At 36.7% G+C, this 25,319-nt stretch overlaps 1 long non-coding RNA gene across 2 annotated transcripts; it reads right to left on the minus strand.

The window, feature by feature from the left end:
• Positions 1-1,063: 1,063 nt before the first annotated feature.
• Positions 1,064-4,609, minus strand: LOC133681684 (uncharacterized). 2 transcript variants are annotated; one of them, XR_009836548.1, is made up of 2 exons: positions 2,289-4,609; positions 1,064-1,460 (listed from the first exon to the last, which is right to left on the minus strand). It is a non-coding gene; the product is annotated as an uncharacterized LOC133681684 (long non-coding RNA). The 2 variants fall into 2 exon arrangements; XR_009836547.1 differs by lacking the exon at positions 1,064-1,460 and adding an exon at positions 1,788-1,973.
• Between the last annotated feature and the right edge of the window lie 20,710 nt (positions 4,610-25,319).

Raw genomic sequence — 25,319 nt, forward strand, 5'->3', positions numbered from 1 at the left:
AATCAACCATTAAATGCACCTGCAAAGTAAGCTCCCACACTGTTTCTTTCGGGTAAAACGGGGAAGACAATGAACAGTGACCAGACGACGCGTCGTCTGTTCCTCTTTGTTTTTTTTCTTTTTGATGCAAAACGACGCCGTTTTTTTTACTAAATTAGAGATTTAACTGCTTTTTAATTTAGTCCTTTAGCTTTCAATTGCTTTCAATTGAACCCCTAATTGACCATAAACTTTGGATTTAATGCAATTAAGCCCCTAATGAACTTCAATTGAAACCCCAAAGTTACGCGCCTTTTACAATATGGTCCTTAGTCTCGGATTTTGATAATTTAACCCCTAAATGACCATCAAACTTTCAATTTCTTCAATTTCACCCCCGGTTTTTGTCAATTGAATCCCCAAAGTTTGCCACCTATTGCAAAATGGTCCTTGACCTCAGATTTCTTCAATTTAGCCCCTACTTGACTCTAAAACTTCAATTTTCTTGTAATTTGGCCCCTAATTTCAATCAATTAACTTGAAAAAAAATGAAATTTGGTTTCTTAAAATTCCAATCTCCTCAATTAAGCCCAAATTAGGCTCCTAAACTTAATTTTTCACCAATTTAGCCACAAATAAAATTAATGTGACCCATTTAAAGTATAATTAAGTCCTTGCACTTAATTAAATCTTTCAATTGGACCAAAATTAATTCTTAAACGTAATTAAATTTCAGTTCGGCCCATGATTAAATCAAATTAGCCTATTAAAAATATAATTATATTTTTGGACTTAATTTTTATGCAAATTCATCCAATAAACATTTAATTTGACCTTAAATTTGCATTTTTTTTCTTTATTTTTAGGCATAATGGGGTCCAATTAGGTCTTGAATTTCCTTCAAAAAATTGCAGCTTGATTCCCCGGCCTGCTTTCTCCACGTTGTCAGCCTTTATTTTATTTTTTGATTTTTATTTAAAAAAATATGATTTTTTTTAAAATAACCCAGAATTGAATTACGACAATGCTCATTCAAAAAACACTCAACAGTGATATTACAAGAAAGTCATAGAGACAATCTCGGTTGAGAGGGCAGGGGTCGTTGCACTTCATGTATGTAACAGGAAAGATTACAGTGCCTGAAAAATATTGTAGCTTTACCATCTTCCCAATTTCCACAACATGCTCCGTCCTGACTCGTGACAGCGGAGTGAAAAAGGGCGAAAGGCAAAGTTTCATTGGATCCTTCAGTAATTTCAAGGTCTAGGGCTCTAGGTGACACTTGTACGTACTTTTGTGGAGCTATATACTTACAAGGTCCTCAACTTCTCATCCAATGGCACACAGTTTTCATAGAGTTTTGGTCAAGTTGTACACATACCAGTCACACCATGGAAAATTGTGGTCATAATTAAAACCTTCATAGGAATTCATCAACATGGCCAAAGACCCCCCTCCCTCGGCTCCCACAAAATCAAAGACTAAAGCAAAAAATATCACGGATAAAAGCATGGGAGAAAGTGGTTTGCTTTATGTTTGCAAAGGTCAAAAAGATTCAATTTCCCAAAAGGCGGTGCTTTACGAGACAGCATTCATACATGCAATCCCCTTTTCAACAAAGGACTAGAGGAAAATTCTGAAACGGGAAAAGAGGGTAGAAAGAAAAAAAGAAGTCTAAGCGCCCATATCCTGGAGGTAAAACCATAAAGATTGGTCTTTGGTCTGATTGATCTCAAGGTACAAATGCAGACATGTATGTGTATATATATATATATATATTTGTGTGTGTGTGTGTGTGTGTAATAACATTAAAAAATGGAGTTTGCTTCCTAGATTCCAAACCAGCTTTAAAATATGAAACATATGTTGCAGAACGTTAGGTTACTCAGTGACATGGAATAAAAAGGATATTCATGGCTCCTTCTCCCTGACCTTAATTTTGCCTTTGCTCTCACTCTATGCGAGTTTCTTTAATTGTTGTGTTTCCATGAATGCTAGTGCGGAAGAGAGAGAGAGAAGATTAATTATTTAGGCCCATATACAACTGGCATGTATAAACGTATAAGCCTAGAGCATAGGTGACACGTTTGGCCATCTTTCAAATCATAATGTTTGTCTTTTCATCTTTTAGCAAGGATTTCATTAGTAAACTCACATGAGAAAAGCAAGGCAAATGATGGGCAAGGAGGCAAGCACGATGGAATAACAATGCTCACAAAAATTCAAACACCCATGTCATCCCTTGGCCTTAGCAATACAATAGCTACACAAGAAATAGAAAAAAGCTCACTGAAAACAAGAGGTTTTACCTGCATACTGATCCTCTAGAAAGCAATCAAGCTTTACGCTGGAAAAGTATGACATCGATCCATATTCCACATTGCGGGGAGACTTTATGAACCTGCTATTTAACGCGTGGCATATATAATCAAATGGTGAAACAAGAATCATTATCCATTCATTTCTAGCTAGTAGAGTTAAAATTAAGAAACAAGAGGATTTTGTGAGCTATCAGGAATGGGAACTTGTAACTTTAGACCAGTAGGCTTTAACTGAGGAGTTCACAACAATATCTCTTTGTTCGAAAAGAATTCGAAATGTAATCGAGAGATAACTTTGCCAAGACAGATTGTTTCATGTAATGTGAGAGTGACACAAAACACGCGGGCACAAACTCCTGGCAATAACATAATTGTTCTCAATTTAAAATATTCTTGGCATTTAACAGCAGTTCAAGGGAAAGCATAATAATAACAACAACAATAATGTTTACCCCTACTCAACCCAAAGGAAAAGAGGCCAAGAAACAGGTAGAATATAGCACACTTCATAAGTAGGCAGGCAGGCATGCATAGGAAGTTACCCATGTTCAAACATCCAGCTTTGATTTTAGAAAACAGCAAAACTCTTCTGAAAGAGGAAGCAAAGAAACCAAGGGCACGACTATAGAAAACTTTAAATATCTGAGCCAAAATGTTGTATCCAAAATTCATATCACGAGTATGCAAGTACGTCTAGATTTTCAGTACCACCAAGTTTTCTATCTCTTTCTATAGATAATCGAGAGACTCTTCAAACAATGACAGAAAGCGCATCACTTTCTTGCTTGTACATCTGCACACAGCACATGCCCTTTTCTCTGTAAAATATTGATTTGGAGATCAGAGCCAAACCTCAGAAACAACTGCAGCATGAGACACTATAAAACAGAACGAGTAAGAAGAGAGAAGAATAGAAGTATCATTTCCACCAAAAGTTGAAAGCCAGATCTGAAAATAGCACAAACAGACAGATCAGATACATGATGAAGCTATCATGGGAAAAATCTGCCTAATAATGCCGAGCCTTCGAAGGTTGTAGACTGACAGAAAAAACACCATCATCACATGATCAGAGAAAAAGCAAACCAGAAAAAGAGTAATGATGAAGCTTCTTAGTTCTCAGCATGGTCAAAACACATCATGATTACACCAATCTGCATATATACCAACAACCCTAAAGACTAAAATGAAAAAACTCATGATTAAAAAACTCCCAGGTTTTTTACCCCGAGCAAGATTACGATATACAAAACCAATTAAAGAAAAAAAAAGGATGATTAAAAATCAAACCTGTACATGCAACAGCCCATGATCAAGCCCTTGAGATGGAAGCAATGATTGGGGGGAATGAAGCCTGGTCCGACAACCCTAATACGTGATCAATCTTAAATAAGATACTAGATCTACAGGTAGAAAGTTCGATTAGATTGATCAAGAAAAAGTCCTCGAGCCAGACAACATTCCCCTCAAAAAAGAAGCTACCTTTGTTAGCAAATCTTGATCAATTCTTCCAAGTGAAAGAGGGAGATATATGGAATTTGATTTCGTGTGTGTGCGTGCCGGTGATTCTCAAACTATTCACTTTATCCCCCAAGAGTCTCGCCTATCTTGAAGGGGGTTGGTGAGAGAGAAAGATTGGTGATGATGAAGAGAATGATATGGTATGGGGGCTATATTAAGAAGAGTAAAAGGAGTGGAAAGCCAACGTTAAAAAAGACAAAAGATAGGTGCAGACCCGCCCCTACCAGCTGGGGTTTCTCAGTTCCAGAAATGACCACGACCCCATGCACCTTTCTCTCCCTCCCTCCCTCCCTCCCTCCCATCATCTCTAAAAAAACAAATCAAATACTATTCTAATAAGAACCCATTCACTTTCATGTTCATACATATCATGCCACCACTACTAAAATAGAGGGGTGGACTCCATGAAACATGTCTCTGTTATGGAAACCCTTATCCACCGTTGGATTTGCCAGATGACTGTGATGGTAACACCTCGTAAGAGATTGAACATGTACGTACCCAAGTGAAACCCACCATTAGATGATGGTTGGATGGTGTCATCAAACACGAACACTGTTGACTGTAACTGTGCTGTCTACTGTACTATGTAACCTAGAAATTAAATACCCATTATGGACCGTAGAATGGTGTGTACTATGCTAAGAAAACCTATTGTATGATTATAAAATAATTGATAAGAAGATAGTAAAGGAATCAAAGTAAAGGAGGCATAGAATTGGGTCAGAGGAGTGGTTGAGTTTTTGAGCTGCCCGACAATGGAAAGGCCCATTTAATATATATATATATCTACACTTTTTCGAATCAATTAATTGCGATTGGAATGAGAAAATTAAACGGTACAGTAGAATATAGTAATCCCTAAGTAGAAGAATTAAAAATAAAAATAAAAATAAAAATTGGGCATGAAAGAATGGACCCTCGTCTGCCGTGTCACTTTTTAGGCAGAGGCGAGAAATCCGAGGCGATGACCGACAGATAGAGCCAGGGGTCCACGCTTTCCTTTTCACTTTGCCTTTCTACCTTCCTTCTTGTTGCTTCAATTTCTTTTTTCTTTTTTTTCTTTTTAGATTTACATTGAAGCTAAAACCATGGAGTGTTCTTTAATGTTGAACGTAGTTTTGTTCTCTCCTTCTCTGTTGTTTCATAACTAAATCCAATTTTCTCTTTCAACTTCTTAAATATAAGTTAGCTCCCTTGTTAACAAGATCAGCTGTGTGAGGACGTTTTTAAAATTTTCCATTGAATTATAGAAAACAAAATGCAAAATACATTTGACAAAATGAAGTACTTACGGAGTTTTGAGTTTTGTGCGAGTGGTAAACTTCACTAACTCGGATGAGAGAGAACCATGTAAAACTTAATTACTTTGTCGTTTTCATTCGGTGAGAAACTGTTTTTTGAGCACTTATTCGATGTGACATACTGAGCTTGTTTGACGCTCACAACTCACTTGTTTTCTATGATATGCGATAGAATTAAGGATCAAAGACGTTGTTTACATGATTCTCGTTAATCTCTCTGTTTTTTTTTTCTTTTTTTGTAAGAGTATGGCATGGGGGATTCAGCATACAGCATCCTAGCTTATGGTTGAATATTTAATTTATTTACCACAACAGCTTTTCATGCTCTTGGATCCAAGTTGACCTTGCTACTTACTCTTGAAAAAACCAAACAAAGTGATAGAAATGTAACATTACTCTATTAAAATTATTGTTGTTGACGGAAGGAAACAAATGGTGACCTTGAGATAAAGATTTATTTGGCTTATTAAAAACTGTCATCTACTTTCTCGGTGTCCCGATAGAGACTTGGCAAAACCATCATCTTCCTATGCACATCGCCTTAAAAATTCTTGGGTCCATTCTCTCCTCTCTCTCTTCGATATGCCTCTCGCCTCGTTTGAAATTATTAGTGGAATGGATCGTGAGGTTCTAATTAATTGCTTATTTGGTCACAAATCACCATGTGTACTATGCACGGTACTCGTAGTTGCAGTAATAAATTGCCAGTATATGTTAAATCGGCAACATTGAAAGATGCCTTACCTAAAATGTCCGTCTCTTATCAATTCTTTCAATGACACTAAAATTGGATCCAGTACTGTTAATAGTCAAATGAAGATTTTTTAGGCTACTGCATGTAAATTTTCCGCGTGTTTCACAACACAAACAGATTAATTAGCATTCCATCAGACAAGACTTTCAATCGGTAAATCAAGCAGTGGGATTCTTGACCTTTGACACTTACAGAATTAAGTCAATGAAAATAGTATAGTTAAGCCATGGCGTGGAAGAATCAGAGTCACATTCTGCTTTTTAAAATACAATTAACTCGAAATGCTAGCTGTTTTCTTTTTAAAATTATGGTGCTTTACTCCTCACAGCTGCCTTGAATCGTGGTAAGGCAGGGGTGCGGGCACTTGTTTTCATCAGTTTTTTGATACAATGGTCCGTGACCATTTGATTATAGACATTATTAATCGCAATTAATTAACCTTAACGATTATGGAATGATTAGTAAGTACCTGTACAGCCAGAATCAGGGATTATTTTTTTCATGTGAGGTTGGGTCGGAAGGTGCCCGTAAGAAGTGCTGCCATGCTATCACCTCTATAACACATCCAAAGGCTCCACCACCATCTGGTCCATGCCTCTCTATCTTTCCAAATACTGTACATCAGAGTGACAAACGGAGAGGACGATACTGGCTACATATTTCAACGCTTTCACAGTCTTGAAAATTGTGTGTGTGTGTGTCTCTCTCTCTCTCTCTCTCTCTCTCTATATATATATATAGAGAGAGAGAGAGAGAGAGAAGTGTGTTCGATAGAAACAACACGTAAATGTCAAATACTGTATCTCCAACCCAGGTTGTCGACTCCACCCTTTCGATCATATAATAACTATTAGTTTATCAATCAAAATACTAGCTACTAACAAAACCCAACAATATTAATTTCCTAAACTCTTAATTTGCTCTCCACCCCATCTGAGTCCACTCCCAACTTCTCAACCTGAAAATGCATTTTCACGTGCCATGTCTCTTTAAAAATGCATGGTCGTCGTCGTGGTGTGTCGATTGGAGGAGTGGTTGAAAGTGGCGAGGGGAAAGAAAAGGGTTGGTGAAATTTATTATACTTTAGAGGGCAGCTTTTTGATACTCAAGTCAATTTGGTGTCTGGATCGAGAAAGAGCGGGAGATACTGATACAGTCATACTCTCTGTAAAGTGACAAACAGACAAACAAACAAAAAGCTTACGAGGGTAAATGTTCATTTGGAATATTTTTTTCCTGGACACATTCTCCTATATATATATATATATATATATATATCTATCTTGACTCCTAAAGATTTTAATATTGTATGATTACGTACTGAAGATGATTTTTTAGCACCTAAAAACCTGTTAACAATAGGCTGTAGCATTGTAATTAGCGAAAATAACAAGTACAGTGAGACCTCTTTGTTTGTTTGTTTGTTTCTTGTTTCCATTCATTTCTTCCCTTGTATTAAGAGAATCCAGGTCATCCTTCTAACTCCTTAGACCGCCCTGCTTACCGCCCCCTGCTGTTTTGCTTTTATGATAGCTCTTTAGGTGTACTCGGCTAACTTTGAGCCTGGACTTTAGCTATTTTTAGACGTATGAGATGACTATTTTTAGTTTTGAACATTTAATTAATTATTCGCATAAGAACTTTAGCTATATTTTATTATCAGTAGTGTTCTTACTTTCACCGCAACAGTAACATTTTAGGGCTGATCAAAGTCTCTTTCAACCTCCAACGACACCTTATAGGCTTCGACAATGAAATGTTCGTATAGGAAGATATCCAGCATTATATTGTGTTTCAGATTTCAATAAAGTAGTGTTTAGATTTTCCTACTAGTCTAGAATTCCTTGTTAGATGGAATTTCTTTCCTTGTGCATAACAATATTTATATAAACTAGAGCATGAGAAGTTTGATTTTACGGCAAGAGTAATGAAAGACTTGTACGAAAAATTTATAGTTTTGCCTGTTGAGACATCCTTGAAAAGTTTGCAACGTAGAATATCCCTTTTGTAGCAGCATTGTGGCTTGTTTGGCAGTCCTACAGGAGCTCCTGATTTAAGGTTTTCTGGTGAGAGAATCATGTAGCGAGTTTTGTAAGCTTTGATGATATTATTTCAGGGGTAATTGAGTTTTGGATAGTGATTGTAGCCAGCGCAAAACTCGGAAAGGGCTTAACTATAAGAAGTTGGGTAGTTTGTGTTCCTAATTGTGAAACTAAGGGATGTAATTGAAAGAAGTGTATTATATTGAAAGAGTTGAATTACGAAGGAAAGAGACCTAACTGAAATAAAAGAAATAATTTATGAGCAGATTCGAGGTAGACTACAATTTTCCACAGCTAACCAAGTTCTGAATTATTTCATTTTAAATAATGTTAGAAATTCAAATTTTAAACATAATCAAAATTGAATTTTGAAAAGATCTTGGATTGATTTGACTGAAGACCACTTCCAGCTTCTAAAATGTTGTCATGGGGATTACTGCCGTCAACGTAGCCTTCACTTCCCCCATGTTCTATCGACACCGTTCAATTTCCTTGAACCCCTCATATTCTGCAGCTTCCAGAAAAAGTTGTTCATTTGTAGAGAGAGAGAGAGAGATAACCAGCTTTCATCTTCTTTACCTTCCATAGCCAAATCCTTCCATAATTTATTACAGTGGTTGCATGAGTAATTGTAGCCTCTATTTTGATAATTGTAGTTTGTGGATGTAGAAAATTGTTGATCCAACTATGTTAAGCTTTATACGTGCTTCCTTGTATATTTATTTCGCGAGTTTTGTGTACACAAACTTGTAAGAAAATGCTTTGACTTATATATAGAAATATATTTTCAGTAATGACTACGTTACTTCACACGCGTATATTTATAACGTACGTTATACAAAGGTAGAAGACAAGCATCCACCTCTTTTTTTTTTTAAAAAAAAAAATAACAAGCTACTTTTCGTCTATTGGGTTATAGCTCAAATTACAACTACTATTGTGGTGCCTTGGAAAATAAAGATAGGATTTATTGGGTTGAAAATTCTACTATTATATCTATTTTTATCCAAAAACACATCTAAAATACCATAAGCATTCTCCAAACCACTTAATGGTTTTTTACAATGATATTCGTTATGTTTCTATAAATCTAGTATTTTGTCTTCCTTTTAATTTCTGTGAATCTTGTATTTCGCCCTCTCTTTGGTTTCTACAACTTGGTTTTTGCGTTTTGTTTATGTATTTTTTTTTATTTTTGGAGTAATCATATTACTTCGAGAAGATATTTGTTTAGTTTCTACGATATCTGTTCAGTTTTTACAATTTAGTATTTTGTTTTTCGCTGCTTTTGCATTCTGGTTCTCTGTGATTGTTGATTACAGCTACTGAAAGAGATGATTTGTTTCAATCTGTGAGTGTGAGGTTGGATGGGAAGAACTATTTGTATTGGAGTTATGTAATGCAAAATTTTCTTAAGGGTAAAAAGATGTGGAGACATGTCAGTGGTACCGAAAAATACTGAGGAAGGGGATGCTGCTTTGATAGATGCATGAGAAGCAAACAATGCAAAGATCATCACTTGGATTAACAATTTTATTGAGCATTCCATAAGTACGTAGTTAGCGAAGTATGAGATAACAAAAGAGGTTTATGATCATCTACAATGGTTATTCACGCAATCAAATTTTGTGAAGTAATATTAGTTAGAGAATAACATATGAGTTCTGCTCTTGAAGAATATGAGTATTCAAGAGTTCTATTCTGCAATGACATATCTTTGGGATCAATTGACTTTTACAGAATTGGCAAAATTAAAGGCATGTAGTGCCTATATTGATAATAGGAAACAACAACAATTGGTATAATTTTTAACAGCACTTTATAGTGATTTTGAAGGACTCAGAGGTTCAATTCTACATCGTTCTCCACTATCTTCTATTCACTCTGTTGTCAGTGAGTTATTGACTGAAAAAAGACGTCTTCAATCTTATTTTGAAAGGGGAATTCTTTCTGCTTTGAATCCATCTGTACTAGCAGCACCCTCCAAGTCATTCTTTAATCATCAGAATAAGCCTTACACAAGAATTGCCTTTAATGAGTGCAATTTCTGTAAGCAGAAAGGTCATTGGAAGGCTCAGTGTCCCAAGTTGAGACAACAGAATCAAGCTTGAAAGTCTGGCAGTCAGTCACAATCTTATGCTCATAAACCACCTCAGAGTTATAAACCATGACACCACAATACTGCAACAGTAGTTTCATAAGGCCTTATCACCGATCCTAGTACTCTTGCTGAGTAATTTTAAAAGTTTCTCTCCTTACAGTCACAAGCAATGTCTGCTTCTTCTTCCGTAAGTCAGTTGCCTTATAGTTCCTCAGGTATGTTACATTCTGAATGAGATTGTTTGGTTACGTTTGTTACTTGTTAATATGATAGTTTCTCTTTCTCATCCTACTTCTATGTATTGTGACAACCAGAATTCTATTCAGATTGCTTATAACTCGATTTTTCATGAACGAACTAAGCACATTAAGATCGATTGTCATCTTACTCGTCATCATCTCAAACATGACACCATTACTCTATGTTTTATTTCTTCTTATTTGTGGATTGCAGACTTTATTACCGAGTCATATTCCATTTCTTGTTTTTGTTTTCTAGTTGGCAAACTCTAGATGCTTGTAGCTGCTGCATCATGAGTTTAAGGGGAGATGTTAAGAAATATATATATTTTTTGTTTTATTTATTAAAGGTAGAATAATATTTTCAGTTTAGCCTATATATAATCCTTTTATACCTAGGTTAATTAAACACTTTAGAATATTGTGATTAATGAAAACCCTAGCCTATTTCTCTCTTATGTACGTATTTGTTTTCTGTTAATTTGGATTGCTTTAACACTAATAACTCCAAAACATCCTAAAATTACCTAAAAAACCAACCAAATAACCTCTAAACCAAGCTTAATCTTCTTTCTCATGGATGTTTAAAGAAAAAATCACCACCATTTAGCTCCTTTCATTGAATGAAACACATCGACACAAAGAACAACAAGTTTGTTAGTTGAAAATTTTTCCAACCGACAATTTTCTCTCTCCTCACCTTGTCAAGTGACTTTCTCTCTTTTCTCAAAGATAGGAACTATAAAATGAAGTTTTGGATCAAAGTATGAATTATCATGAATTTGGTGTGAAGCATGTAGTTTTCACCGTGTTTTACTTTTTACTTTTCATTTTTTTCATTTTGTATTTTTATTATAATTTAGAATCTAATTTTATTTAATTAGGCTATAAAAGGATTGAATTAAAAAAAACTTAAAAAATGAAAAAAAAATCAATTAGTTCACTGTTAATATAAAAAGTGAAACTGACCCATGTCTTATTATGCTGAAATGATGGATATAATAGGAAATGTAATTGTAGATTATGGAGAAGACCATTTATTGTTAATGAATGTCTTATTATAGGCTAAACAAATAAAATTTTATCATGAGAAATGGAATGAATATTTTTCTTGAAGTAAAATATATTATTTTAACTTTTAAGGAAAAGACATTAAATATATCACTTTTTTTAGAATTAAAATGACATTTATCTAAACAAAAAGACTAAATGTGTCCTATTATTAGGGGATATGACGTTGTCATGTCATAGTTGTTAATCTCAACCCATATCCATGGGTGGGTTGACCCTAGAAAAACACTAGATGTAGAGCTTGATTTTATCTAACTTTCTTGTTGAATTGGATAAGATATTAACCTAGTCAAACTTATTCAACCTGATCACATTTTTAATGACCCAATTGATCTAACCAAACTGTTCTAAACTTATCAAATCAGCATTCAAGGAAAAAAAGAAAAAACAAGACGCTACAATTTTAATAAAAATGATTAACCTAAATCGATTTATGTAACTAGAGTCATATGACTCAGTAACCCATGTTTTTTTTCAAGTTAGTCCTCGAATGAGGTTAGATAACTATGGTTATGGCTTATGGATATCAGTGTTCAAATCCATCCTTAAATAGTCAAGTGTTTATCTTTAAATAATTGCTAGTGTTTTCAATTTTTACCCATATTAATCTAAAATCAATGTTTGGTCAAGGCATGATTATTTTAAAAGTAAAACAATGCTATTTATTAAATAATAATATTTTTCTTTCAATTCAAAGCATGATACCTGTCATAACCTATTTTTGGGTTTTTCTAAATTACATTTTTCTTTTCTTAAAAAAAAAACCAAAACAGTGTCGTTTTGAACAACACTGTTCTCTTTCTTCCCTGCGCATGCAAAGGCAGGGAAGAAGAAGTTTTTGAAAATGCTTTTCCCGCTCACTTTCTCTCCCTTTCCACTTGCATAAACCTCTGCCAAAACCCATACCCACACAACCACACCCTGCCAACATGACAATAAAAGAGAGGGACACTATGCCCTGCAAACACAGCCGGCCACCTTACCCTGCAGAGTAAGGCAGCCCGTTTCCCCCCTGCACCACGATGGGACAGAGCAAGGGGGAGCTCCCTCTCTTCCTGCTTATATATAGAAGGGAAGGAGAAGATCTGAGATAGGGTGATTTTTTGGGTAGAGAGAAAGATAAGAATAGGGAAGATAAATTTTTCGGAGAGAAGAGGGAAGCAAGCCGCAGAAACGGGGAGGAAAAGGAAAAAAGGAAACCAAAGGGGGCAAAATTTATGGGAAATGAACTTGAAGAAGATAATTGAATAGAGAGAAGGAAGCAGGGGATTGTTTGAGAGACAAACAGAGAGGGAAAGACTTGAACTGATGAGAGAATAGAAGGAAAGAATAGAAAAACAAAAGAACAAGGGAGAAGAACAGTAACTCATCTCTCTCTCTGGTTTCTCTCCTTCCACCATTGGAAGCTGTGCCACCGTCATTCTGCTTTGTCCCAGCAGTACCGCCAACGGCAGCAGCTCCACCATCATCAGAGATCGAAGAAGGAGAAGCAGAAACGAGAACAATATAAGAACAGAAACAGATAGAGGGAGGAACACGGAACAGAGAAGAAGAACCGTCATAGAACCACCATCACAGCGGTTGCCACCTGGTTTCCCAATCACCATTTGCAGTCCTACTCGCTGCCACCGTCGCCAACAGATAATAAAAGAAGAACAGAAAAACAGGGGGAAGCTGAGGTAGACAAAGAGGAGAAGAAAAAGGAACGCAGCGGCGTGAAAAGGAAGCACGCAGAACAAGAGGAAGAACCACAGTCCTCAGTCGTGACCCGCCACCACCGGAGACAGAACCACGCTCCCTTACTCTAGGTAATCTTTTCCCCTTTTCTGGCTCCTCTGCTGTGGTCAACATTTGCATGCAGAACGTGAGCAATTCACGTTCTGCAGCAAAGTGGAAAATAATTAGCTGGTTACTATGTTGCGCACAGTAACCAGCTAATTATATATAACGGGTTATTGTGCTTAGCACAACAACCTGCTGTTGGTTTTTTTGGGCTGGAACATCAGCCCAGCCCACGCGGCTAAGTTGACTCCAGCCACAAGTAGGTTCTCTTTTGGGCAGGTCCTAGCTCGATTTCATTTTTTGGGTTGATTTCGGCCTAGCCTCCTTTTGGGCCGGGTTGGCCCAGTTGAAAAAAATATATATATTCGAAAATCATTTTTTGAAAATGTGTGATTTTCCCGTGTATTTTTCTACGCTATTTTGATTAATATTTGTCTGTATTTGTATATCATAAAAATACAAATCTGGTATTAAAATACCTGATTTTTGTTAAAATTTTAAAAAAATGTTTTTGTTTTCATGCATACGACCAAGTTTCTTAAAGAAAAAATCACGTCATATTTTCATACAACAAAGAAAACTTTTAAAAAAAATGTTTTAGCATGCATTTTAGCTTTAATAACCAGTTTATTAAAGTCACGAGAACTTGGCTAAAATTTCAAAAAATTTCAAAAAATTATTTTGTTTTCTTTTAATATCAGGGATTATGAATTTATACATAAAATGTATTCCCCATATTAAAAAGGTAGTTCTTTTATTGACATTAGGACGATTAGGTTTTACCTGATAAGATAAGGATCTCCTTATCAAGGAGGACTTTTCTTAAACCATAGACAAACCAACAATTAGAAAACATAATGAGAGCTTAGTTTTTATCAGACAATAAAACAATGCAGCCTACCTTAGGTAGGGCGTATTTGGGGTGCTAATACCTTCTGTTTACGCAACCAGTCTCCGTACCCGATCTCTGAGACTAGTTAGGGTTCCTAGTGACTAGAATACTAGGTGGCGACTCCTATTTTATTTTTTCCATTGATCAAAGACAAGAATTCCTTGTCTTTCCATATTTGCCAGATAGATACACACACATTGAGTGTGGAGGACGATCGCTGCGACGCCGCACACGTGTGACAATACCTTTTCTTTTAACCAAAATATTCTGAGGTATATTATATTCTTGAATGATATTTAACAAATCATTTTTATTTAATGTAAATATTAACATAATCTAATCAAAATAAATAACTTCAAAACATAACTTACATTGAGTGGTTGGCTTTCTATTATGCAATAATTTTACTAGAATATGAATATCTTGAAAAAGAGATTCCACATTTGCTTGCCAAAGTGGATGAGCTTCGATCGATATTGTATGCATTAGGTACTTCTCATGATTGATACTTAATCTAACATCACAATCATCAACATTAGCAACACTACTCTTGAGATGAAATAGAGAGAAGGGAACTATTGGGTTATAACCTAGATTCGCCAATGAAAATTCTATTAGTAATTTCATTGATGTGTTAACACATCAACAAATGCTAATGGAAATTCATTTATTTTTTAATATTTTTAAATTCATCAGCAATTTTGTTGCCATTTCTCAAACCTATTGTAATTTTTTTGATGAAATTGCACGTTTGTCATCATTTCCATGTTCATCGCTAATTTGTTGCCATTTTTTTTTCTTGTTATAACCCCTAAGCCAACCTAAATTTACAACAACAATAACAACACCAAGCATTTTCAAGCCAATAATTGCAAACATTAAACCCACTACCATAACAAAAAGTACTTTAAAAATGTAAAAAATATAAAGCATTATAAACTTATAAAAAATATGTTACATAATGTCAATTTTATTACACAATGATTGTTTTTTCATCTAAATCAATGCAACACCCTTTAATGAGAATCCTTATTTTTATTTTTATAATCTTCTTTGTTGAATTCACGTTGATTGATCTCATCATCTCCATCCACTCCTTTATATCCATTAGTACTGAATATTACATTTAACTTATCAAGATCAATACCAACATAAGTATTCTCAATATCATAAAAATTTAGATTTTTTAACTTGGTAGATAGAGTAATTTAATAAGGATCAACTAGGTTATCCATTTGGAATACATTGTCTCCCTCATCTTCAACCTAGACACGACTCCTCGGTTTGGTTTTCACAACAAATAACCAATCAACTCTGTTAGTATCCTTTATAAAGGAATAAATTTATGTATAATATACACTTGTTGAAATTATTTGATAAAAACTAAAACATTGTTGATGTTATAAATTCTACCTCTTTTATTTATTTTGACCATTCCATGATGAAAATCTACTCTAATTTCTCTATTGGTATCATACCAATAGTTTGTGAATAAAACTAATGTATCTTTCTCACTATAATATCATAATTAAATAACATGTAGTAACTTGCCATTAAACTCTTTGTACAAAACCCAATATTATATGTCTTTCTACCCTCACTATACTCTTTAGTATAAAATACATATTCATTTATGAAAAACTCATTATAACTATTGTTACCCATTTTTTTAAGTCATACGTGCTAATGGGTATATCTCTTTTAAATTAAAGGCAGGAGTTTAGTTCAAGGTTGCTGGGAGATTGACAAAAACAAAGGAGAAGGAAATGTTTTTCGGACCATGTTTCAGCTGGCATATGCTCTCCTTATCCTTCCCCTTTGCTGCCGAAATTGTCAGGATTCTTAGGCTAATTAGGAGTCTTTAAAATGCTAAATTCGTTCCTTTGCTATCTGGTCTCTAAGGTTGGATAAATCCCTCAGAAACTGTACTAAAAAAACCAGCTCTGCCATTGTCATAATTTTTTGTTCCAACTTAGGCTTTGATTCTGATCTGGTTCCATGCAATATCCGACCATCCCGGCTATATTTTTTTAATTCATGACAGTTGAGAATAATTGGGAGGCTTAACCTGATGGTTAGCCAACCCTTTCTATATATATAGGTAGGGCAATATACAATAGTAATGGTGGAGGTTACCACACAAGAGTATGTCTACAATATTTTCTATATAAATATATTCTATAATATGCCCCCTCAAGCTGAGGGTGGAGGATCAACCCGAAGCTTGAAATGAAAAGCAGTAAACGAAGAAGTAGGAAGTGGCTTAGTGAAGACATCGGCAAGTTGATCATTGGAGGAAATAAAACGAATCTGAATTTCCTTCTTTGCAACTCTATCTCGGACAAAATGATAATCGACCTCAACATGTTTAGTGCGAGCATGAAAAACAGGATTCGCAGACAAATAAGTGGCACCAAGGTTGTCACACCAGATAATAGGAGTAGAAGTGGATGGAATCTGGAGATCTGTTAATAAATATTAAAGCCAGATAACCTCAGCAGTGCCATCAGCTAAGGCTTTGTACTCAGCCTCAGTAGAAGAGCGAGCAACTGTGCGTTGCTTACCAGATTTCCACGAAATCGGCGTTTGACCAAAAAACACAAGGTAACCACCCATAGATTTTCTGTCCTCAACACTGCCTGCCCAATCTGCATCTGTAAAACCATGTAAGGCAAAAGAAGAACTGCGAGTGATATGTAAGCCATGTGATGCCGTACCCCGAAGATAACACCCACAATTTGACGAAAGCGGGTAGCATCAGAAAACAATGGATCAGGAAGAATGGTAGCTTTGGATGTAGAGATAGGGGTATCAACTGGTTTGCAAGATAACATACCAGCCCGAGTGAGGATGTCAAGTATATATTTATGCTGGCGAAGCATAAGACCCATACTAGTAGACTGAACCTCAATACCCAAAAAGTAATGAACAGAACCCAAGTCGCGAAGCTTAAATTCTGAGCTCAGTAGTTGAATGAGGCGTTGGAGCAGAAGAGAGTTACTACCCGTAAGCAGAATATCATCAACATAGACTAGAAGATAGCAAATATCAGCACCAACAGAGAAGATAAATAATGAAGTATCCACCTCAGAGGCATGAAAACCAATGGATAACAGGAAATCATTCAGACGAGTGTACCAAGCCCGTGGAGCCTGTTTTAAACCATACAGAGATTTATGCAATCGGCACACATGAGAGGGGAGAGCAGTATCAACAAAACCTGGAGGTTGTTTCATGTAGACCTCCTCATCAAGAACACCATGGAGGAAGGCATTATGGATGTCAAGCTGATGAATTTTCCAACCACACGAAACTGCAATGGAGAAGACTAATCTGAGGGTCGCCTGTTTGATGACTGGACTAAAGGTTTCAGAGTAATCAATACCTTCTTGCTGAGTGAAACCTCTAGCAACCAGACGCGCCTTATACCTCTCGATGCTGCCATCAGATCTGCGTTTAATCTTGTATACCCACCGACTACCAACAACATTCATGGAGGGATGAAACGGCACTAAGGTCCAAGTTCGGTTTGCATGTAATGCCTGAATTTCCTCACGCATAGCACTATGCCACGCCTCATATCTGTTAGCATCATTAAAAACAAGTGGCTCATGAGAGGGGGAAGAAACTACCCGGCTGAAGGAGACAACAGAGGTTGCAGCAGTGGCTGTGGACAGTGCTGTCTTGGGCTGCCTTGGACGAAGAACCATGGGATGTTGACGAGCAGCTGGGCATGGAGAAGTGGGGCCTGTACCTGGAAGAGGCTAGAGAGGATATGAGGAGAGGTATACACAGAGCTGCAGACCAGCTGGAGAAGCAGTGGAGGGACTGGTCGGCACTGTAGACACTGGTGAGGCTGCTGCAGAACTGGGAAGAGCTGATGCAGAACCGGGCTGCTCTGTTACAGCAGACCTGAGAACATGCACATCCGGTGATGGAGAACCTGTACCTGCATAATTATCATTGGAAAGACAAGCATATGGTGATAGTATGGTAGTGGGGGATGGTGATGAGGGGGTGGCAGAATCAATGGGCAAAGTGGTAGGCTGATGGGGTGCGGCAGATGGCAGAATTGGGTTGTGGTTAGGGCTGGTTTGGTAAGTAGTAGGCTGAAAAGATGGAGGAGGGTGCAAGGATGGAAGATAGGTAGGTGGGGTGGGAGGTACCGGTGAGGATGTTACCTGTTCAGACTTCGCAAAAGGAAAGACATTTTCATGAAAACGAACATGACGGGAGATATAAATACAATCAGACTCTAAGTCAAGACAACGATAACCAAGATGAGATGAGCTATAACCTAAAAACACACAAGGGGAAGACCGGAAATCTAATTTATGAGCATGATATGGACGCAAAAAAGGAAAATAAAGACACCCAAAAGTACGTAGGAAGTTATAATCAGGAGTGCGTCGAAACAGACACTCAAATGGAGATGTATTTTGGAGAACAAAAGTAGGCATGAGATTAATAAGGTAGACCGATGATTCAAAAGCATAGTTCCAAAATCGCAATGGGGCACTACACTGGCCTAAAAGGGTTAGGCCAGTTTCGACGATATGTCGATGATGACGTTCAACAGTGCCATTTTGTTCATGAGTATGAGGACAAATTAACCGATGATGAATACCAATGGTCTGAAAAAATTTATTTAATTTACGATATTCACCTCCCCAATCAGTTTGAACAGATTTAATTTTAAGAGAAAACTGACGCTCAACAAGTGTTTGAAAACGTTGAAAAGTGGAAAAAACATCAGATTTCGCAACAAGCGGATAATACCATATATGTTTGGTATGCGCATCAACAAAAATAACAAAATAGCGGAAGCCATCAGAAGAAAACATAGGGGCTGGACCCCAAACATCACTAAAAATTAATTCAAGCGGGGCAGAAGTTTTGTGACCCGTAGGTCGTAATGACAAACGGGACGACTTTCCTAAAGGACAAGCTTGACACTGAGTAAGAGAACGTCTAGAAGTACATACGATTTTATTTCCGGAGACTAACAAATTGAAAATGCGAGGGGTTGGATGACCCAAACGACGATGCCACAGGTCGGCAGTCGCGGAGATGCAAGGAGACCAAAAAGCTTGAGGAACTGACGTGGCAAAAGACTCAGAGAGGACATAAAGGCCATCATGACTCTGATCGGAAAGGAGAACTTCCTTGGTGACGAGATCCTTCACAAAAAACATAGAAGCGTGAAATTCAAAATAAACATGATTATCACGACAGAATTTTTGAACAGATAACAACGGTTTGGTAATGTGAGGCACATGGAGAACATTAGATAATGTAAACATGCGTTTTGGGGAATGTAATTTAGTATGTCCAATATGGGATATGTCAAGGCCCTTACCGTCACCAACATGCAAATAATCATTACCAAGATAGGGTGCAGAATCGGTCAGAGTTCCAAGATCAGGTGTGACGTGTTGATTTACGCCGGTGTCGGGGAACCAAGTCGCAGCAGAGATATTCCCAACCGCAAGATGAGCAGAGGGCTGCGAAGAGCTGCTACGAAACTGGGAACAATGGGGAGCTGTGTGCCCAAAACCAGAGCACAATTGGCAGCGTACATGCTGCTGTCCAGACCACTGCCCAGCACTGGAATTTCGCCTGGTTTGCTGCCAGTGGTTTGGTCGCCAATCTGCAGCAGATTGGCCCCTGTTCTGGGGAGGGGAACGGTTGCTGTGGGGACGCCAATTACCTCTTGAGCGACCCCTGTTGCGGCTAAAGTTAGAGCTGTGATGAGACATAGCATGGTGTGCAGAAAACTGTGGTGTTGGCAGCAGAGGTGGCTGCTGCGGCAGAGAAGAAGAAGACAGCAGAGAAGGAGCGGCAACCATGGAATGGAAAGAGTTCTTGTGCAGAAATTCATGGGTAAGAAGGTGGCTGTGAAGATCAGCATAGGATAGCGGTTCTGCCTTGGTTATGAGACTCGTTACCAAGTCTTTGAACTCGCCACGAAGGCCACGAAACACATAAAGATTGAAATCTTCAAGAGACATGGGACGACCAGCAGCAGCCAATTCATCACATAACGATTTGGCTTGCTGCATATATAGACCAACCGAGGAGTCACCTTGCCGAAGGTCTTGAAAGGAGCCATGGAGTTGCATGATGCGAGAATTAGACGGAGAGGCAAGCGCTTTCTCAAGAGTGCGCCAAACACAATGCGAAGTAGAACAATCTACCACGAGATGCAACACATCCACGGAGAGAGAGGAGAGCAAAGCACTCAAAATAAGTTGATCATGTTGCTTCCAACGAAGAAAAGAAGGGCTGATGATGGAGGAAGAACTAGCAGAACTGTCAAAAATATGAGATGGAGGACACGGCACGGAACCGTCAACAAAGTGAAAAACACCTTGACCAAGGAGATATGGCTTCATCTGCATTCTTCAATAGAGATAATTTGTGTTCGTAAGCTTTAGCGAAACAACTTGGTGAGTGTTCGCTAAAGGAACAATAGTTGTAGTGTGAGTTCCCATGAGAGGTAAAGGAACGGCAGAGACTTGGGAGGAAGAATCAGAGACAAGCTCTGCAAGTGGAGGGTTGGCCGGCTGTGCTGCACCACCTGTGAAGAGGGAGAAGCCGGCGGCAGCAGTAGAATCCATGTAGAGAAAGTAAAGAGAGGGTCGGCTGTAAAGGAAGGAAGGAAGAAAAGAGTTCTGACGGCAGAAGGCTCTGATACCAAGTTGAGAATAATTGGGAGGCTTAACCTGATGGTTAGCCAACCCTTTCTATATATATAGGTAGGGCAATATACAATAGTAATGGTGGAGGTTACCACACAAGAGTATGTCTACAATATTTCCTATATACAATATTTCCTATATAAATATATTCTATAATAATGACATGTTGAAAAATTGACCTACACTTTTATTGGGTCCTAGGGCTTGCTATTTTTATGGCAGACTCTCAATCAAAGTAAAATGCTTGGCATTGTCAGTTTCCTGATTGAGATCAGGAGATCCTTTTTGACCAACCAGGTCGCAGCCAATTTCTGTACTTTAAAATGAATTTTTTTCATTTTTAATCCTTCATGAAAGTTATAGTTCTATACGCGTAGATGAATTTTAGTTTTTGAATCACCTGATTTTGATATCAGAAACTTAAGATATCCCCGTTTGAATATCTCAAAGTGAAAGTAAAGAACTTTGCCACAAGCAGGATTCTGACCCGAATTTCACACTAAAGGCTTTGCTTCCATCATGATTTTGCTAGTTTTTATTCTTAGGTTATACTCTCAGTCATATCGGGATGCTCAACATTTGCCAGTTTTTTAATCAGATTAGGAGACCATTTTTACCAACCAGATTGCGACCTGATTCTGTTTTGTAAAACAATTTTATCTCACCTTAAATTCCTCATGAAAGTTGTAGTCCTATATGTGTAGATGAATTTAGGTTTTTGAATCGCTTGATTTCGATATCAGAAGCTCAAGATATTCACATTTGAATATCTAATGAGGAAGCAAAATTCTGCCGCAGGAAGGATTTTGCCTCCCAAGTTTGCAGGACTGAATTGAAAAAAAAAACTGAAATAAGGGAGTTAATTGTCTATATAAATTGGAAGAAACTTGGCTGGGTTTTAAAAAAATTGAAAAAGGGATAGGATGAGCAAATGACAGAAAAATCTGCCACTATGAATTACGTGGCTGCTGCTGTATTCTTTTTCAGCAATACAAACGACGCCGTCATACATTACTTTGTATTTGTTTTTTTCTTTCTTCAGCTGAGAAAAGAAGCAGCACTGTTTTGAAACAGCTCCATTATGGCACTGTTTATTTGCATTTTCAGAACAGTACCGCCCCTCAGCAATCGTTCCCAGCTAATTTTTTTGTAAACCTCTCGTCCTTGCACCCTCTGCAACCTGACATATATAGCACAACCCCCCTTTTCACACAAAAATGTACAGCTGCAACTTAGAGCTCCAGTCCAAGGAAACCGTTTTGCACCTCACTGTGCCAGTTATGAAAGAAGACGCAAAAAGGAGCCTCATCATCATCTAAGGGCTGGGATTGTTTCCCTAACAGAGATGGTGGAGATGAGAGAATGTGAGGGTGGTCTCCAGTTCTGGTATATATAACAAACTGCTTCGTAAAATAAAAAAAAAAAAGGAGAGGCGAAGAGAAGAAAAAAGAGCGGAGAGGGCTGGATAGAAAAAACAAAGAGAACGGGAGAAAAGAGTGAAGAAAAACATAGAGAGAATGAGCATAAGGCTGAGGTAATGATGAGAACGAGAGAGGATCATCGTAGTCTATCCTACATTGCCAAGCAGCAGTTCACAATATCTAAGGGTTTTTTAAAACTCCTAACGGCAAAAAGAGGGAGGCTTTCTTTGGGTTTTTTAGAGGCAGAAAGGCGAGGGCCTTTCCATCCACCTGTACTTCATCTCCTGTGTTCAAGCAAACAGAATCTGCAGGTATATGTCAACTTTTTCTTCTTGATTATATTCAAACTAGGCATTTGTTGGTTGTTCTGTTCCAAGCCTGTTTCTCCCTTTGCTCTGAACATGCGGTTTCTGTGTGGACAAAGTTTATATGCTCACTCACTAATTAATCTTTCATGGCTTTGAGTTTAGCTTATTGTTTATGTTAAAGGCATATTTTCTTTCCTTATTCCCCTACCGCGAGAAACCATGAACTTCAAAGACCCTCCCCACTTTTCCCCCCCTCTATTCGAGTACCTTCTTGGTGTTAAGTTTCTGTATAGGGGGAGTTGTGCTCCTAAATGTAGTTTGTCCATAGGATAAAGAAAACACAAACAAAGCTCCTTTTTACTTGAAGTAATGTTGGCAGGTTCTGGGGAAGGTCATATTTCCTCCATCTCTTTTCTGCCCTCTAGAGAAAGGATGGCCGACCATAATGTTTTTTAGTCTTTGATATACATGATATATAGGCGTGCTCCCCAGTGTTTTCTTTCTGTTTTCATGAAACGAGTGTGGCAGTGTCAGAGATCAGAAAAGAAAGGGGGCAGGAGCAACGTTTTCTGCTATAGTTTTGGTTTTCAAATGTTTAGCTTCCATGTGTACATGATTTACTCCTTTCTGTTGAAAATGATGGCCATGATATGTTTGGGCTTTGAGTTGATAGACCGATTCTGTTTTGATGAGATTTGGCTTTGGATGACTTTTTTTCTGGGTTCCTCCTGCTTTGTGAAATATATGTGATGGTTTGTCGTTTTAATTGTGTTTAGTATAATGTTTGTGTTTTGATTATAATAAAAATGTTTTCTTGTGTGTTGCATATGATCAATACCCTAACATATTATAAATTTTTTTTTTCAAAAAAGCAAATATTCAATGTTTTCAAAAAATATATTTTAACATGGATTTCTTAAACAAAAAAATTATTTTCTTGCATCTTAGATTTTACAACGTGTTTGTAAATTCCAAAGGGTGTTGGCCAATATTTCAAAAAATATAAAAATTTTATTTTTGAGAATTCATCTTTATTCACTACTAAAGTTTGGATAAAGAAATCCCAAAGGGATAAATATCTAAAATATTGTTAGGAATAATTTGTTATTATTCACTATTAATATTTGGATAAAGAAATCCTAAAGTAGTAAATATCCAAAATATTATTAGGAACAATTTGTTATTATTCATTATTAATGTTTGGATAAAGAAACCCCAAAGGGGTTAATGTTCAAAATATTATTGGAAATAATTCACCATTATCCACTATTAATATTTGGATAAAGAAAACCCAAGTGGTTAATATCAAAAAAATATTTTTCTAGAAATAACAAGTCATTATCCCTTAATAATATAAGGGTGAAAAAAATCTATGAAAGGTAAATGTCCAAAATATTGTTAATAGAAAAACAACTTGTTTATTTTTAACATAAGGATAGTTTTATATCTAAAATTTTATTTAGAACTTAATTGCACATCCTTAAAAGAAGCCTCAATTATAATTGGAGACATTTTAAATTTTGAATCCACAGTTTATGAGCCATGAAAATATAAAATAATAAGGTAAAAATGGGCTTTTAAAGCTCCTTGAATTTCCTTAGATTTCTAACATAATTTTTTTTTGTTTCTATTCCTTGCGATTTACGATTCGCGAACACTTGAAATACTAAGGGAAAAATGAGCTCTTAAGCACATTAAATCTCCTTAGATTTCTATTTTGGTTGTCTCTAAATTTATAAATTCTAAATTTATTTCAAATCAAACATAGACTTTAAAAGATCTGCGCCGTTTCTCTTTGGCACTCTATATACATATCTAAAGGTATGATCCATATTGGCCAAGGGTTCTTTCCCTTAAACTTTGAACCCAAGTTCGTACATCATAGTAGACTTATCCTAGGAAACTGATGGGATTAGAGAACATCAACACCATAACAATTATAGGCAAACCAAACACCAAGCAGCTTAACTTAGGTAGGGCGTACTAGGGGTGCTAAAACCTTCCATTTACGCAACCAGTCCATTGTCTTAGAATCTCTGAAAGACCAGTTAGGTTTCCTAGTAACCATAATTCTAGGTGGTGACTCCCTTTTTCACAAAACAAAAACCCCAACATCAATCCCTGTTACCGGGAAGGGTCGCTGCGACGTCGAGCTCTCGCGAGGGTACGACAATAACACTGGACCTTTCTTTCACACCATTATCGTGTTCTGAATTATGTTGATTCTTATTCTCAAGTGATGCTCAAAATAATATGAGGTAAATGTTAAAATCACTTTAATAATATAAGCCAAACATATTGAAGCCTCAATATATACTTTGTTTTTAAAGATTGAAAAAGTATCTGTATACAAGTAATTAAAGATGAATAATTGAATTTTTATAATAAAAAAATCTACAATTACTTAAGATGCATAAATCCCAACCTCTCTTTAACCTCTTGAATGAATACATCCATCTCTACTGCACTTGCCCTCTAACTTTTGCTTTATATGTTAAATATATAGGCAAATGCTCTATTGAGGTAAAAAATAAGAGAGGGAAGAGCATTTCAAGTTTATATATTGTCTTAATGATATTCGTTTAAAGCTGCTATATGTGGTGGATATACAACTTGCTCGAATATATATCTCTGAAAAAATGGTTATTCTCTGTTAGTGCATCCTATATCCCTTTGGAAAAAAGAATCACATAAGCAATATAAATACATGGCAATCATGACTTTTTATTACATACAATTTGTATTATCCTAAATTCACAATCCAACTATGTTTGAAGCATATCCATCAGAAAATCATAGACTCTTAAGCCATTTGTAAACAAAACATTATGCATTCTTATCTAAGGCAAAAATGGCTTTAGGCTTTACAGCATATAACCCATC

The sequence above is a fragment of the Populus nigra genome, chromosome 2, assembly GCF_951802175.1.
Source record: "Populus nigra chromosome 2, ddPopNigr1.1, whole genome shotgun sequence".
Lineage (NCBI taxonomy): Eukaryota > Viridiplantae > Streptophyta > Magnoliopsida > Malpighiales > Salicaceae > Populus > Populus nigra.